Source organism: Phyllobates terribilis, unplaced genomic scaffold (genome assembly GCF_046119375.1).
Source record: "Phyllobates terribilis strain yellow unplaced genomic scaffold, ASM4611937v1 Scaffold_3__8_contigs__length_932513732, whole genome shotgun sequence".
NCBI classification, from domain to species: Eukaryota; Metazoa; Chordata; class Amphibia; order Anura; family Dendrobatidae; genus Phyllobates; species Phyllobates terribilis.
In genome coordinates, this window is record NW_027362763.1 from 604,271,578 (window position 1) to 604,288,626 (window position 17,049).

Genomic DNA, 17,049 nt, shown 5'->3' on the forward strand with positions numbered 1-17,049 from the left:
ACAATTTAGAACCGAAAGAATAGAGCTTCACACATAGATTAGATAGATATAAACATGTCAGCCACATATATAAGAAGTACAGTGACAGTGTTGCTTACTGTACTTGTCATTTAGCGTAAAGGATTTATCAAAAAAAATAATAGTGTTTTCATGCACCGTCTCTTTAAAAAAGCCGGCCGGCAATTCAGCAGCGGTACCCGACAATTTATAACAGACAGAATAGAGCTTCACACATAGATTAGATAGATAGAACCATGTCAGTCACATATATATGAAGTACAGTGACAGTGTTGCTTACTGTACTTGTCATTTAGTGTAAAGGATTTATCAAAAAAAATATTAGTGTTTTCATGCACCGTCTCTTTAAGAAAGCCAGCCGGCAATTCAGCATCTGTACCCGACAATTTATAACAGACAGAATAGAGCTTCACACATAGATTAGATAGATAGAAACATGTCAGTCACATATATATGAAGTACAGTGATAGTGTTGGTTACTGTACTTGTCATTTAGTATTAAAATAAAGGATTTATTATTAAAAAAATTGGCGTGGGGTACCCCTTAATTTTAGGCTCTAGCGGAGGTTAAGCAGACAGCTGGGGCAGATGTTTGAAGCCTGGGAAGGGGGTAATACCCACGGAGCTTCCCAGGCTACTAATATCAGCCCCCAGCTGAATACATAGCCTTTACTAGCTATTAAAATGGGGGACCCCCCCAAAAAAATGACGTGGGGTCCCCCCTAATTTAATAGCTAGTAAAGGCTAGGCAGACAGCTGGGGGCTGATATTAATAGCCCAGGAAGGGAGCCATGAATATTGGCCCCCTCCCAGGCTAGAAACACCAGCCGTCAGCCGCCCCAGAAATGGCGCATCCATAGGATGCGCCAATTCTGGCACTTAGCCTCGCTCTTCCACGCTGCCCTGGTGCGGTGGCAGGGGGTAATAGGGCTGGGGTTGATGTCAGCTTATAATGCCAGCTGACATCAAGCCCAGGTTAGTAATGGAGAGGCGTCTATAAGACACCCCCATTACTAACCCCATAGTCAAAGTTAAAAAAAACACAAACACCCAGAATAAAGTCCTTTAATTGAAATAAAGACACAATTCTTTATTGTTCTAAATTAAACCATACTTACCATCACACCCATTCCAGCTGAAGCCAACGATCTCCTGTAATAAAAATAAAATAATAAAGCAACCTCATCCTTACCTTTCCATGGTTCCCACGACAGCTTCAGCTCTGCTACATCGAGATGACAGGCTGGACCGCAGCAGAACGCTGCCATCCAGCCTGTCATCCCGCAGACACTGAGAAGCGCAGGCATGCTTGCGCTCCTCAGTGTCTCTCTGTGACGGCATCCAGATGAGCCGAGGTCATGTCCAATGAACTCGGCTCACCTCATGCACGTCACTGACAGCGTGGGAGAATTCTCACGCTGAAGCGCTGAGTGCAGGAGAATTTTCCCACGCTGTCAGTGAGGTGCATGAGGTGAGCTGAGTTCATTGGACATGAGCTCACCTCATGCACGTCACTGACAGCGTGGAAGAATTCTCCTGCACTCAGCACTTCAGCGTGAGAATTTTCCCACGCTGTCAGTGACGTGCATGAGGTGAGCCGAGTTCATTGGACATGACCTCGGCTCATCTTTATGCCGTCACAGCGAGACACTGAGGAGCGCAAGCATGCCTGCGCTTCTCAGTGTCTGCGGGATGACAGGCTGGATGGCAGCGTTCTGCTGCGGTCCAGCCTGTCATCTCGATGTAGCAGAGCTGAAGCTGTCGTGGGAACCATGGAAAGGTAAGGATGAGGTTGGTTTATTATTTTTCTTTTATTGCAGGAGATCGTTGGCTTCAGCTGGAATGGGCGTGACGGTAAGTATAGTTTAATTTAGAACAATAAAGAATTGTGTCTTTATTTCAATTAAAGGACTTTTTTCTGGGTGTTTGTGTTTTTTTTAAATACTTTACTAGAAATTCATGGCGGTCATGTCTAATACTGGCGTGACCCCATGAATTTTGGGCTTGGGGCCAGCTGATAATACCAAGCTGGCCCTAACCCCTTTATTACCCAGTGAGCCACCGCACCAGGGCCCTGGATGAGCTGGGTACAGCGCCAGAAGATGGCGCTTCTATGAACGCGCCATTTTCCGGGGTGGCTGCGGACTGCAATTTGCAGCGGGGGGGGCCCAGAAAGCTTGGGCCTCCCTGCGCTGCAGATTCCAGCCCCCAGCTCCCTAGTTGTACCTGGCTGGACACAAGAATAGGGCGAAGCCCCACGTATTTTTTTTTAAATTATTTCATGAAATTCATGAAATAATTAAGAAAAAAAGGCCTTCCCTATATTGTTGTGTCCGGCCAGGTACAAATAGGCAGCTGGTGGTTGGGTGCAGCCCGTTCCTGCCTGCTGTACCTGGCTGGACACAAATATAGTGCGAAGCCCCACTTCAATTTTTTTTAATTATTTCATGAAATTCATGAAATAATTAAGAAAAAAAGGCCTTCCCTATATTGTTGTGTCCGGCCAGGTACAAATAGGCAGCTGGTGGTTGGGGGCAGCCCATTCCTGCCTGCTGTACCTGGCTGGACACAAATATAGTGCGAAGCCCCACTTCAATTTTTTTAAATTATTTCAGGAAATTCATGAAATAATTAAAAAAAAATTGACGTGGGGCTTCGCACTATATTTGTGTCCAGTCAGGTGCAGCAGGCAGGAACGGGCTGCCCCCAACCACCAGCTGCCTATTTGTACCTGGCCGGACACAACAATATAGGGAAGCCCTTTTTTTCTTAATTATTTCATGAAATAATTTAAAGAAAATTGACGTGGGGCTTCGCCCTGTTTTTGTGTCCAGCCAGGTACAACTATGCAGCTGGGGGCTGGAATCTGCAGCGCAGGGAGGCCCAAGCTTTCTGGGCCACCCCCGCTGCAAATTGCAGTCCGCAGCCACCCCGGAAAATGGCGCGTTCATAGAAGCGCCATCTTCTGGCGCTGTACCCAACTCATCCAGGGCCCTGATGCGGTGGCTCACTGGGTAATAAAGGGGTTAGGGCCAGCTTGGCATTATCAGCTGGCCCTAAGCCCAAAATTCATGGGGTCACGCCAATATTAGACATGACCACCATGAATTTCTAGTAAAGTATTTAAAAAAAACACAACACCCAGAAAAAAGTCCTTTAATTGAAATAAACACACAATTCTTTATTGTTCTAAATTAAACCATACTTACCATCACACCCATTCCAGCTGAAGCCAACGATCTCCTGAAATAAAAGAAAAATAATAAAGCAACATCATCCTTACCTTTCCATGGTTCCCATGACAGCTTCAGCTCTGCTACATCGAGATGACAGGCTGGACCGCAGCAGAACGCTGCCATCCAGCCTGTCATCCCGCAGACACTGAGAAGCGCAGGCTTGCTTGCGCTCCACAGTGTCTATCTGTGAGGGCATCCAGATGAGCCGAGTTCATGTCCAATGAACTCGGCTCACCTCATGCACGTCACTGACAGCGTGGGAAAATTCTCCTGCACTCAGCGCTTCAGCGTAGGAGAATTCTCACACTGAAGCGCTGAGTGCAGGAGAATTCTCCCACGCTGTCAGTGACCTGCAGGAGGTGAGCTGAGTTCATTGGACATGAGCTCACCTTATGCACGTCACTGACAGCGTGGGAGAATTCTCCTGCACTCAGCGCTTCAGCATTAGAATTTTCCCACGCTGTCAGTGACGTGCATGAGGTGCGCCGAGTTCATTGGACATGAACTCGTCTCATCTTTATGCCGTCACAGCCAGACACTGCAGAGCGCAAGCAAGCCTGCGCTTCTCAGTGTCTGCGGGATGACAGGCTGGATGGCAGCTTTCTGCTGCGGTCCAGCCTGTCATCTCGATGTAGCAGAGCTGAAGCTGTCGTGGGAACCATGGAAAGGTAAGGATGAGGTTGGTTTATTATTTTATTTTTATTACAGGAGATCGTTGGCTTCAGCTGGAATGGGCGTGATGGTAAGTATGGTTTAATTTAGAACAATAAAGGATTGTGTCTTTATTTCAATTAAAGGACTTTATTCTGGGTGTTTGTGTTTTCTTTTAACTTTGACTATGGGGTTAGTAATGGGGGTGTCTTATAGACGCCTCTCCATTACTAACCTGGGCTTGATGTCAGCTGGCATTATAAGCTGACATCAACCCCAGCCCTATTACCCCCTGCCACCGCTACAGGGCAGCGTGGAAGAGCGAGGCTAAGTGCCAGAATTGGCGCATCCTATGAATGCGCCATTTCTGGGGCGGCTGACGGCTGGTGTTTCTAGCCTGGGAGGGGGCCAACATTCATGGCACCCTTCCTGGGCTATTAATATCAGCCCCCAGCTGTCTGCCTAGCCTTTGCTAGCTATTAAATTAGGGGGGACCCCACGTCATTTTTTTGGGGGGGTCCCCTATTTTAACAGCTAGTAAAGGCTATGTATTCAGCTGGGGGCTCATATTAGTAGCCTGGGAAGCTCCGTGGGTATTACCCCCTTCCCAGGCTTCAAACATCTGCCCCAGCTGTCTGCTTAACCTCCGCTAGAGACTAAAATTAAGGGGAACCCCACGCCAATTTTTTTTAATAATAAATCCTTTATTTTAATACTAAATGACAAGTACAGTAACCAACACTATCACTGTACTTCATATATATGTGACTGACATGTTTCTATCTATCTAATCTATGTGTGAAGCTCTATTCTGTCTGTTATAAATTGTCGGGTACAGTTGCTGAATTGCCGGCCGGCTTTTTTAAAGAGACAGTGCATGAAAACACTATTATATTTTTTAATAAATCCTTTACACTAAATGACAAGTACAGTAAGCAACATTGTCACTGTACTTCATATATATGTGACTGACATGTTTCTATCTATCTAATCTATGTGTGAAGCTCTATTCTGTCTGTTATAAATTGTCGGGTACAGATGCTGAATTGCCGGCCGGCTTTTTTAAAGAGACAGTGCATGAAAACACTATTATATTTTTTAATAAATCCTTTACACTTAATGACAAGTACAGTAAGCAACACTGTCACTGTACTTCATATATATGTGACTGACATGTTTCTATCTATCTAATCTATGTGTGAGGCTCTATTCCTTCTTGTCTAAATTGTCGGGTACCGGTGTATGCCGCTGCTGAATTGCCGGCCGGCTTTTTTAAAGAAAGCGTCTTCTGAGCAGTTTGTCAGCTTTTGGACACCTTTGAAGGTGTTTTCTATGTGTTTCTATGTGTTTTTGTTTGCCTGCCATTGGTTTTAACGGTGTTCGACGGTGTTCTAAGGTGTTCGACGAACAGTTCGACGAACAGTTCCTCGAACATCCCGGTGTTCGACGAACCGAACCGAACCCGAACACTACGGGGGTGGCTCAACACTACTGGGGACCTCCAAAGGACAAAGCAACCCCGCAGCAGGAGTATGTGAGGACTTAGATCTAGCACATATAGTACATTGGCGCACCCACTTAATGACTTCCTTCTGCCATCCAGGCCACCAAAAACTGCGACCCACCAGTCTCTTGGTCTCAGAGATTCCGGGATGACCTGCCAACCGAGATTCGTGACACTCAACAAACAAATCTCTCCTAAAGGTCCCAGGCACAAACAACCTCCCATGAGGAGTGTTAGAAGGGGCATTCTCCTGTGCTTTAAGAATCTCATCTTCCAAAACGGAGTCTAAAGCAGCTATCACAACACCTTCTTGTAAAATGTTCTCCTCTTTCTCAGCACCGACTATGGGAGAAAAACTGCGAGACAAGGCATCCGCCTTAACATTCTTAGTACCAGGGATGTAAGTAACGGAGAAATTAAACCGCGAGAAAAACAGTGCCCACCTAGCCTGACGGGCATTCAGGCGCTTGGCAGCATCAAGATATATCAGATTTTTATGATCCGTAAGAACCTGAACGGGAAATTCCGCACCTTCCAAGAAGTGGCGCCAGTGTTCAAATGCGAGCTTAATAGCCAATAATTCCCGATTACCAATATCGTAATTCAGTTCAGTCTCCGAAAAATTTTTTGAAAAAAAGGCACAGGGATGTAATCCATCCCCGTTATCCTGAGACAATACTGCTCCAACCCCCACAGAGGAAGCATCAACCTCAACCAAAAACGGCTTAGTCACATCAGGCTGCATAAGGATGGGAGCAGAGGTGAACCTCTCCTTGAGATACACAAAAGCTTCAAAGGCCTCAGCAGACCACTGAACCGCATCAGCACCTTTCCTGGTGAGATCGGTCAGAGGTTTGACAATACTAGAAAATTTTTTTATGAATTTTCTGTAATAATTGGCAAAACCTAAAAACCTCTGTATCGATTTCAAACCAATAGGCCTAGGCCATTCCTGTATAGCTTGAACTTTAACCGGGTCCATCTCAAAACCTTCGCTGGAGATATTGTAACCCAAAAAACTAATTCTCTGTACAGCGAATTCACATTTCTCCAGCTTAGCAAAAAGCGAATTGTCCATTAATAACTGTAATACCTCACGTACGCTCCGCCAATGAGACTCCAGATCCGGCGAATAAATCAAAATGTCATCCAAGTACACAACCACATTTTTGCCGATCAAAGGCCCAAGGATGTCATTAATAAGATTCTGAAAAAATGCAGGAGCATTGGTAAGACCAAAAGGCATAACCAGATTCTCAAAATGACCCACAGGAGTGTTAAAAGCAGTCTTCCATTCGTCACCCTCCTTCATGCGCAACAGATTGTATGCCCCCTTAAGGTCAATTTTAGAGAACCACTTGGCCCCCATTAACTGGTTAAACAGATCAGGAATCAATGGCAGTGGGTAAGGATTGCGTACAGTAATTTTGTTAATCTCACGAAAATCCAGACAAGGACGTAAACCGCCGTCCTTTTTTTTTACAAAAAAAAATCCAACCGCCACAGGAGACTTAGAGGGCCTAATGTGACCGGCGGCCAAACTTGTCTGTATGTATTCCTCCAAAGCCTTCCTCTCAGGAATAGTAAGGTTAAATAAACGACTTTTAGGAAGAGTCGCTCCAGGGACAAATTCAATAGAGCAATCATAGTCTCTATGGGGAGGCAAAACCTGCGATTCCTTCTCAGAAAAAACTCTCCAAAAATCCTGAATAGGAACAGGCAATTCTCCCCTATCCAAAGCTGCAATACGCCCGTTACAACACTTGTCATAACATTTATGGCTCCAGGATTTAATTTCACTGGTAGACCAATCCAGTACAGGATTGTGAAATTTTAACCAGGGCAATCCCAATATTACTGGAGAAGGCAAGTTATTCAACACTACCAAATCCAATTTCTCATGGTGAACACCATTAATAGTGAGAGGAAATTCACTGACCTTGAGAGTAATATTCTTCAAAGGGGAACCATCCACAGAAACCACAGCAATGGGGGATGACAAAGGTTCGGGTTTTAAATTGAGTCTTTCCAAGAATCCCCCATCAATTACATTCAGAGTAGACCCGCAATCAACAAACACCCGAAATTCCATTACTTTTTCCTGAGCAATCGTGGAAGCAGCTAAAAATATACCCTTGGAATTTAAACAGGCAATACGGGCATGACTGACCATTTTTTTTTCTTTCTTAATACGAAGCTCACAGGCTTTTATCAAATGACCAGATTTTCCGCAATAGAAACACAAGCCTTCAAAAAATCGACGATCTTTTTCTTGAGAGCGAGGTGCCACCGATCCAATCTCCATCGGTTCACCACTGTTAGTACATACATTCTCATAACCAGAAACTGACATAGCAGAGGATTTGCTCTCATTAACCCTTGCACGCAGTCTTCTATCCACCCGTATAGCTAATTGCATAGCCTGTTGCAAATCTTCAGGTGTAGGATAAGCAATTAGCAGGTCTTTAACCCTTTCACTGAGCCCAGCAAGAAATAGACTTTTCAGAGCAGAATCGTTCCACCCTGTTTGAGTAGACCACCGACGGAAATGAGTACAATATTTTTCCACATTACCTGATCCTTGTTTTAAACGTCTCAACTCAGTCTCAGCTGATGCGACACAGTCAGGATCATCATATAATAGGCCCAAAGCAGAAAAAAAACTATCCACTGATCTGAAGCATGTATCACTAGGTTGCAAAGAAAAGGCCCACTCCTGAGGCTCTTTGCGCAAAAGTGACATTATGAACCCTATGCACTGGGATTCATCCCCAGAGGACTTGGGTCTCAAACGAAAATACAACAAGCAAGCATTTTTAAATGAAAAAAATTCTCGGTGTTCACCAAAAAATAAATCCGGCAAACATACCTTAGGCTCCAAGAAATGTGCTCCAGGACAGTTACTCACGTGCTGACGGAGCTCGGCCACCTCCAGAGAGAGTCCCTGCAGGCGATGAGCCAAATCCTGAACCGACACCATGATGGAACAGAAAAATCTTTCCTTAGAGAATTTGCAGGCTGGACTTACTGTTATGTTCTGCTACCAGAGCTAAGGAAAGAGAGGAGATCTGTCCCTGCAATAGAACTCAGCTTAATCCCTACGATGTAACAGGGGACCTGATCCTGCGATCAGACCTGCTAAAGTCCTAAGCTAGTCTGTACGGAGACCTATAGATGTGGGGAAGGAATCCCTACAAGTACTAAGGACTGGGAGGAATATGGGACACCTCCTAACAGAAATAGTAGCAGACAGATGAACAAACAAAATATAAAGAACATAGAGGTCCGTAGACCAAGCAAACTAACAGAGCAAGACACAGAGCACAGGCTAGCTAGAAAGTAGATATACAATGAAGTCCAGCAAAGCCAGAAGGGCGGAGCAGGATTAAATAGGCCAACAAGGTCATGTGACCAGCAAAGGAAAAAAACTAAGAGCAAGGTTCTAACAGATTCGCCCAATGAGTCCTTGATATTTAGTAGTTTTCAGCCAATTTTCTGGATTTTTGAAAATTTCACTTTTTTGTGAAATATCCTCAAAATGAGGGAAAAAAATGTGTGAGGGTATCCCAGGAGAGTTCCAAGTGTGTGTGGGTAGAATATATATCCCACGGGGGTAAAATTGAAAAAAGTAAAAAATTTTTTTTTTTTGGACTTAGTCATTTTTCCGGCGTTTATCAGATTTTCAGATAGGGGAAATGTCAGTGAGCGTTCCGATTTCAGTTCCAGAGTGATTCGCCCAATGAGTCCTTGATATTTAGTCGTTTTCAGCCAATTTTCTGGATTTTTGAAAATTTCACTTTTTTGTGAAAATATCCACTAAATGAGGGAATAATATGTGTGAGGGTACCCCAGGAGAGTTCCAAATGTGTGAGGGTAAAATATATATCCCACGGGGGTAAACTTTAAAAAAGTTGAAAAAAATTTTTTTTTGGACTTAGTCATTTTTCCGCCGTTTATCAGACTTTCAGATAGGGCAAATGTCAGTGAGCGTTCTGATTTCAGTTCCAGAGCGATTAGCCCAATGAGTCCTTGATATTTAGTCGTTTTCAGCCAATTTTCTGGATTTTTGAAAATTTCTCTTTTTTTGTTTAAATATCCACTAAATGAGGGAATAATATGTGTGAGGGTAACCCAGGAGAGTTAAAAATGTGTGTGGGTAGAATATATATCCCACGGGGTAAAAATGAAAAAAGTTAAAAATAATTTTTTTTGGACTTAGTCATTTTTCCGGCGGTTATCAGACTTTCAGATAGGGCAAATGTCAGTGAGCGTTCCGATTTCAGTTCCAGAGCGATTCGCCCAATGAGTCCTTGATATTTATTTGTTTTCAGCCAATTTTCTGGATTTTTGAAAATTAAAATTTTTTGTGAAATATCCTCTAAATGAGGGAATAAAATGTGTGAGGGTATCCCAGGAGAGTTCCAAATGTGTGTGGGTAGAATATATATCCCACGGGGGTAAACTTTAAAAAAGTTGAAAAAAATTTTTTTTTGGACTTAGTCATTTTTCCGCCGTTTATCAGACTTTCAGATAGGGCAAATGTCAGTGAGTGTTCTGATTTCAGTTCCAGAGCGATTAGCCCAATGAGTCCTTGATATTTAGTCGTTTTCAGCCAATTTTCTGGATTTTTGAAAATTTCACTTTTTTGTGAAAATATCCACTAAATGAGGGAATAATATGTGTGAGGGCACCCCAGCAGAGTTCCAAATGTGTGTGGGTAGAATATAAATCCCACGGGGGTAAAATTGAAAAAAGTAAAAAAATTTTTTTTTTTGAACTTAGTCATTTTTCTGGCGTTTATCAGATTTTCAGATAGGGGAAATGTCAGTGAGCGTTCTGATTTCAGTTCCAGAGTGATTCGTCCAATGAGTCCTTGATATTTACTTGTTTTCAGCCAATTTTCTGGATTTTTGAAAATTTCTCATTTTTTGTGAAAATATCCACTAAATGAGGGAATAATATGTGTGAGGGTAACCCAGGCGAGTTAAAAATGTGTGTGGGTAGAATATATATCCCCCGGGGTAAAATTGAAAAAAGTTGAAAAAAATTTTTTTTTGGACTTAATCATTTTTCCGGCGTTTATCAGACTTTCAGATAGGGGAAATGTCAGTGAGCGTTCCGATTTCAGTTCCAGAGCGATTCGCCCAATGAGTCCTTGATATTTATTTGTTTTCAGCCAATTTTCTGGATTCTTGAAAATTTCACTTTTTTGTGAAATATCCTCTAAACGAGGGAATAATATGTGTGAGGGTACCCCAGGAGAGTTCGAAATGTGTGTGGGTAGAATATATATCCCACGGGGGTAAAATTGAAAAAAGTTGACTTTTTTTTTTTTGGACTTAGTCATTTTTCCGGCGTTTATCAGACTTTCAGATAGGGCAAATGTCAGTGAGCGTTCCGATTTCAGTTCCAGAGCAATTCGCCCAATGAGTCCTTGATATTTATTTGTTTTCAGCCAATTTTCTGGATTTTTGAAAATTTCACTTTTTTGTGAAATATCCTCTAAATGAGGGAATAAAATGTGTGAGGGTATCCCAGGAGAGTTCCAAATGTGTGTGGGTAGAATATATATCCCACGGGGTAAAATTGAAAAAAGTTGAAAAAAAATATTTTTTGAACTTAGTCATTTTTCCGGCATTTATCAGACTTTCAGATAGGGGAAATTTCAGTGAGCGTTCCGATTTCAGTTCCAGAGCGATTCGCCCAATGAGTCCTTGATATTCAGTCGTTTTCAGCCAATTTTCTGGATTTTTGAAAATTTCACTTTTTTGTGCACTAAATGAGAGAATAATATGTGTGAGGGTACCCCAGGAGAGTCCCAAATATGTGTGGGTAAAATATTTATCCCATGGGGGTAAACTTTAAAAAAGTTGAAAAAAATTTTTTTTTGGACTTAGTCATTTTTCCGGCGTTTATCAGAATTTCAGATAGGGCAAATGTCAGTGAACGTTCTGATTTCAGTTCCAGAGCGATTCGCCCAATGAGTCCTTGATATTTAGTCGTTTTCAGCCAATTTTCTGGATTTTTGAAAATTTAACTTTTTTGTGAAAATATCCACTAAATGAGGGAATAATATGTGTGAGGGTACCCCAGGAGAGTTCCAAATGTGTGTGGGTAGAATATATATCCCACGGGGTAAAATTGAAAAAAGTTGAAAAAAATTATTTTTTGAACTTAGTCATTTTTCCGGCGGTTATCAGACTTTCAGATAGGGCAAATGTCAGTGAGCGTTCTGATTTCAGTTCCAGAGCGATTCGCCCAATGAGTCCTTGATATTTAGTCGTTTTCAGCCAATTTTCTGGATTTTTGAAAATTTAACTTTGTTGTGAAAATATCCACTAAATGAGGGAATAATGTGTGTGAGGGTACCCCAGGAGAGTTAAAAATGTGTGTGGGTAGAATATATATCCCACGGGGTAAAATTGAAAAAAGTTTAAAAAAAATTTTTTTTGGACTTAGTCAATTTTCCGGCGTTTATCAGACTTTCAGATAGGCGAAATGTCAGTGAGCGTTCTGGTTTCAGTTCCAGAGCGATTCACCGAATGAGTCCTTGATATTTAGTCGTTTTCAGCCAATTTTCTGGATTTTTCAAAATTTCACTTTTTTGTGAAAATATCCACTAAATGAGGGTATAATATGTGTGAGGGTACCCCAGGAGAGTTCCAAATATGTGTGGGTAAAATATATATCCCACGGGGGTAAACTTTAAAAAAGTTGAAAAAAATTTTTTTTTGGACTTAGTCATTTTTCCGGCGTTTATCAGAATTTCAGATAGGGCAAATGTCAGTGAGCGTTCTGATTTCAGTTCCAGAGCGATTCGCCCAATGAGTCCTTGATATTTAGTCGTTTTCAGCCAATTTTCTGGATTTTTGAAAATTTCACTTTTTTGTGAAAATATTCACTAAATGAGGGAATAATATGTGTGAGGGTACCCCAGCAGAGTTCCAAATGTGTGTGGGTAGAATATATATCCCACGGGGGTAAAATTGAAAAAAGTTGAAAAAATTTTTTTTTTGGACTTAATCATTTTTCCGGCATTTATCAGACTTTCAGATAGGGAAAATGTCAGTGAGCGTTCCGATTTCAGTTCCAGAGCGATTTGCCCAATGAGTCCTTGATATTTAGTCATTTTCAGCCAATTTTCTGGATTTTTGAAAATTTCACTTTTTAGTGAAAATATCCTCTAAATGAGGGAATAATATGTGTGAGGGAACCCCAGGAGAGTTCAAAATGTGTGTGGGTAGAATATATTTCCCACGGGGGTAAAATTGAAAAAAGTTGAAATTTTCTTTTTTTGGACTTAGTCATTTTTCCGGCGTTTATCAGACTTTCAGATAGGGCAAATGTCAGTGAGCATTCCGCTTTCAGTTCCAGAGCGATTCGCCCAATGAGTCCTTGATGTTTATTTGTTTTCAGCCAATTTTCTGGATTCTTGAAAATTTCACTTTTTTGTGAAATATCCTCTAAATGAGGGAATAATATGTGTGAGGGTACCCCAGGAGAATTCGAAATGTGTGTGAGTAGAATATATATCCCACGGGGGTAAAATTGAAAAAAGTTGAAATTTTTTTTTTTTGGACTTAGTCATTTTTCCGGCGTTTATCAGACTTTCAGATAGGGGAAATGTCAGTGAGCGTTCCGATTTCAGTTCCAGAGTGATTCGCCCAATGAGTCCTTGATATTTATTTGTTTTCAGCCAATTTTCTGGATTTTTGAAAATTTCACTTTTTTGTGAAATATCCTCTAAATGAGGGAATAAAATGTGTGAGGGTATCCCAGGAGAGTTCCAAATGTGTGTGGGTAGAATATATATCCCACGGGGTAAAATTGAAAAAAGTTAAAAAAAATTATTTTTTGAACTTAGTCATTTTCCCGGCGTTTATCAGACTTTCAGATAGGGGAAATGTCAGTGAGCGTTCCGATTTCAGTTCCAGAGCGATTCGCCCAATGAGTCCTTGATATTTAGTCGTTTTCAGCCAATTTTCTGGATTTTTGAAAATTTCACTTTTTTGTGCACTAAATGAGAGAATAATATGTGTGAGGGTACCCTAGGAGAGTTCCAAATATGTGTGGGTAAAATATTTATCCCATGGGGGTAAACTTTAAAAAAGTTGAAAAAAATTTTTTTTTGGACTTAGTCATTTTTCCGGCGTTTATCAGAATTTCAGATAGGGCAAATGTCAGTGAGCGTTCTGATTTCAGTTACAGAGCGATTCGCCCAATGAGTCCTTGATATTTAGTCGTTTTCAGCCAATTTTCTGGATTTTTGAAAATTTTACTTTTTTGTGAAAATATCCACTAAATGAGGGAATAATATGTGTGAGGGTACCCCAGGAGAGTTCCAAATGTGTGTGGGTAGAATATATATCCCACGGGGTAAAATTAAAAAAAGTTGAAAAAAATTATTTTTTGAACTTAGTCATTTTTCCGGTGGTTATCAGACTTTCAGATAGGGCAAATGTCAGTGAGCGTTCTGATTTCAGTTAGAGAGCGATTCGCCCAATGGGTCCTTGATATTTAGTCGTTTTCAGCCAATTTTCTGGATTTTTGAAAATTTCACTTTTTTGTGAAAATATCCACTAAATGAGGGAATAATATGTGTGAGGGTACCCCAGGAGAGTTAAAAATGTGTGTGGGTAGAATATATATCCCACGGACTAAAATTTTAAAAAGTTAAAAAAAAAATTTTTTTGTACTTAGTCATTTTTCCGGCGTTTATCAGATTTTCAGATAGGCGAAATGTCAGTGAGCGTTCCGATTTCAGTTCCAGAGCGATTCGCCCAATGAGTCCTTGATATTTACTTGTTTTCAGCCAATTTTCTGGATTTTTGAAAATTTCTCATTTTTTGTGAAAATATCCACTAAATGAGGGAATAATATGTGTGAGGGTACCCCAGGAGAGTTAAAAATGTGTGTGGGTAGAATATATATCCCACGGGGTAAAATTGAAAAAAGTTTGAAAAAAATTTTTTTTGGACTTAGTCAATTTTCCGGCGTTTATCAGACTTTCAGATAGGCGAAATGTCAGTGAGCGTTCTGGTTTCAGTTCCAGAGCGATTCACCCAATGAGTCTTTGATATTTAGTCGTTTTCTGCCAATTTTCTGGATTTTTGAAAATTTCGCTTTTTTGTGCAAATATCCACTAAATGAGAGAATAATATGTGTGAGGGTACCCCAGGAGAGTTCCAAATATGTGTGGGTAAAATATATATCCCACGGGGGTAAACTTTAAAAAAGTTGAATAAAATTTTTTTTTGGACTTAGTCATTTTTCCGGCGTTTATCAGAATTTCAGATAGGGCAAATGTCAGTGAGCGTTCTGATTTCAGTTCCAGAGCGATTCGCCCAATGAGTCCTTGATATTTAGTCGTTTTCAGACAATTTTCTGGATTTTTGAAAATTTCACTTTTTTGTGAAAATATTCACTAAATGAGGGAATAATATGTGTGAGGGTACCCCAGCAGAGTTCCAAATGTGTGTGGGTAGAATATATATCCCACGGGGGTAAAATTGAAAAAAGTTGAAAAAATTTTTTTTTTGGACTTAATCATTTTTCCGGCATTTATCAGACTTTCAGATAGGGAAAATGTCAGTGAGCGTTCCGATTTCAGTTCCAGAGCGATTTGCCCAATGAGTCCTTGATATTTAGTCATTTTCAGCCAATTTTCTGGATTTTTGAAAATTTCACTTTTTTGTGAAATATCCTCTAAACGAGGGAATAATATGTGTGAGGGTACCCCAGGAGAGTTCGAAATGTGTGTGGGTAGAATATATATCCCACGGGGGTAAAATTGAAAAAAGTTGACATTTTTTTTTTTTGGACTTAGTCATTTTTCCGGCGTTTATCAGACTTTCAGATAGGGCAAATGTCAGTGAGCGTTCCGATTTCAGTTCCAGAGCAATTCGCCCAATGAGTCCTTGATATTTATTTGTTTTCAGCCAATTTTCTGGATTTTTGAAAATTTCACTTTTTTGTGAAATATCCTCTAAATGAGGGAATAAAATGTGTGAGGGTATCCCAGGAGAGTTCCAAATGTGTGTGGGTAGAATATATATCCCACGGGGTAAAATTGAAAAAAGTTGAAAAAAAATATTTTTTGAACTTAGTCATTTTTCCGGCATTTATCAGACTTTCAGATAGGGGAAATTTCAGTGAGCGTTCTGATTTCAGTTCCAGAGCGATTCGCCCAATGAGTCCTTGATATTTAGTCGTTTTCAGCCAATTTTCTGGATTTTTGAAAATTTCACTTTTTTGTGCACTAAATGAGAGAATAATATGTGTGAGGGTACCCCAGGAGAGTCCCAAATATGTGTGGGTAAAATATTTATCCCATGGGGGTAAACTTTAAAAAAGTTGAAAAAAATTTTTTTTTGGACTTAGTCATTTTTCCGGCGTTTATCAGAATTTCAGATAGGGCAAATGTCAGTGAGCGTTCTGATTTCAGTTCCAGAGCGATTCGCCCAATGAGTCCTTGATATTTAGTCGTTTTCAGCCAATTTTCTGAATTTTTGAAAATTTAACTTTTTTGTGAAAATATCCACTAAATGAGGGAATAATATGTGTGAGGGTACCCCAGGAGAGTTCCAAATGTGTGTGGGTAGAATATATATCCCACGGGGTAAAATTGAAAAAAGTTGAAAAAAATTATTTTTTGAACTTAGTCATTTTTCCGGCGGTTATCAGACTTTCAGATAGGGCAAATGTCAGTGAGCGTTCTGATTTCAGTTCCAGAGCGATTCGCCCAATGAGTCCTTGATATTTAGTCGTTTTCAGCCAATTTTCTGGATTTTTGAAAATTTCACTTTTTTGTGAAAATATCCATTAAATGAGGGAATAATATGTGTGAGGGTACCCCAGGAGAGTTAAAAATGTGTGTGGGTAGAATATATATCCCACGGGGTAAAATTGAAAAAAGTTGAAAAAAATTTTTTTTTGGACTTAGTCATTTTTCCGGCGTTTATCAGAATTTCAGATAGGGCAAATGTCAGTGAGCGTTCTGATTTCAGTTCCAGAGCGATTCGCCCAATGAGTCCTTGATATTTAGTCGTTTTCAGCCAATTTTCTGTATTTTTGAAAATTTAACTTTTTTGTGAAAATATCCACTAAATGAGGGAATAATATGTGTGAGGGTACCCCAGGAGAGTTCCAAATGTGTGTGGGTAGAATATATATCCCACGGGGTAAAATTGAAAAAAGTTGAAAAAAATTATTTTTTGAACTTAGTAATTTTTCCGGCGGTTATCAGACTTTCAGATAGGGCAAATGTCAGTGAGCGTTCTGATTTCAGTTCCAGAGCGATTCGCCCAATGAGTCCTTGATATTTAGTCGTTTTCAGCCAATTTTCTGGATTTTTGAAAATTTCACTTTTTTGTGAAAATATCCACTAAATGAGGGAATAATATGTGTGAGGGTACCCCAGGAGAGTTAAAAATGTGTGTGGGTAGAATATATATCCCACGGGGTAAAATTGAAAAAAGTTTAAAAAAAATTTTTTTTGGACTTAGTCAATTTTCCGGCGTTTATCAGACTTTCAGATAGGCGAAATGTCAGTGAGCGTTCTGGTTTCAGTTCCAGAGCGATTCACCGAATGAGTCCTTGATATTTAGTCGTTTTCAGCCAATTTTCTGGATTTTTCAAAAT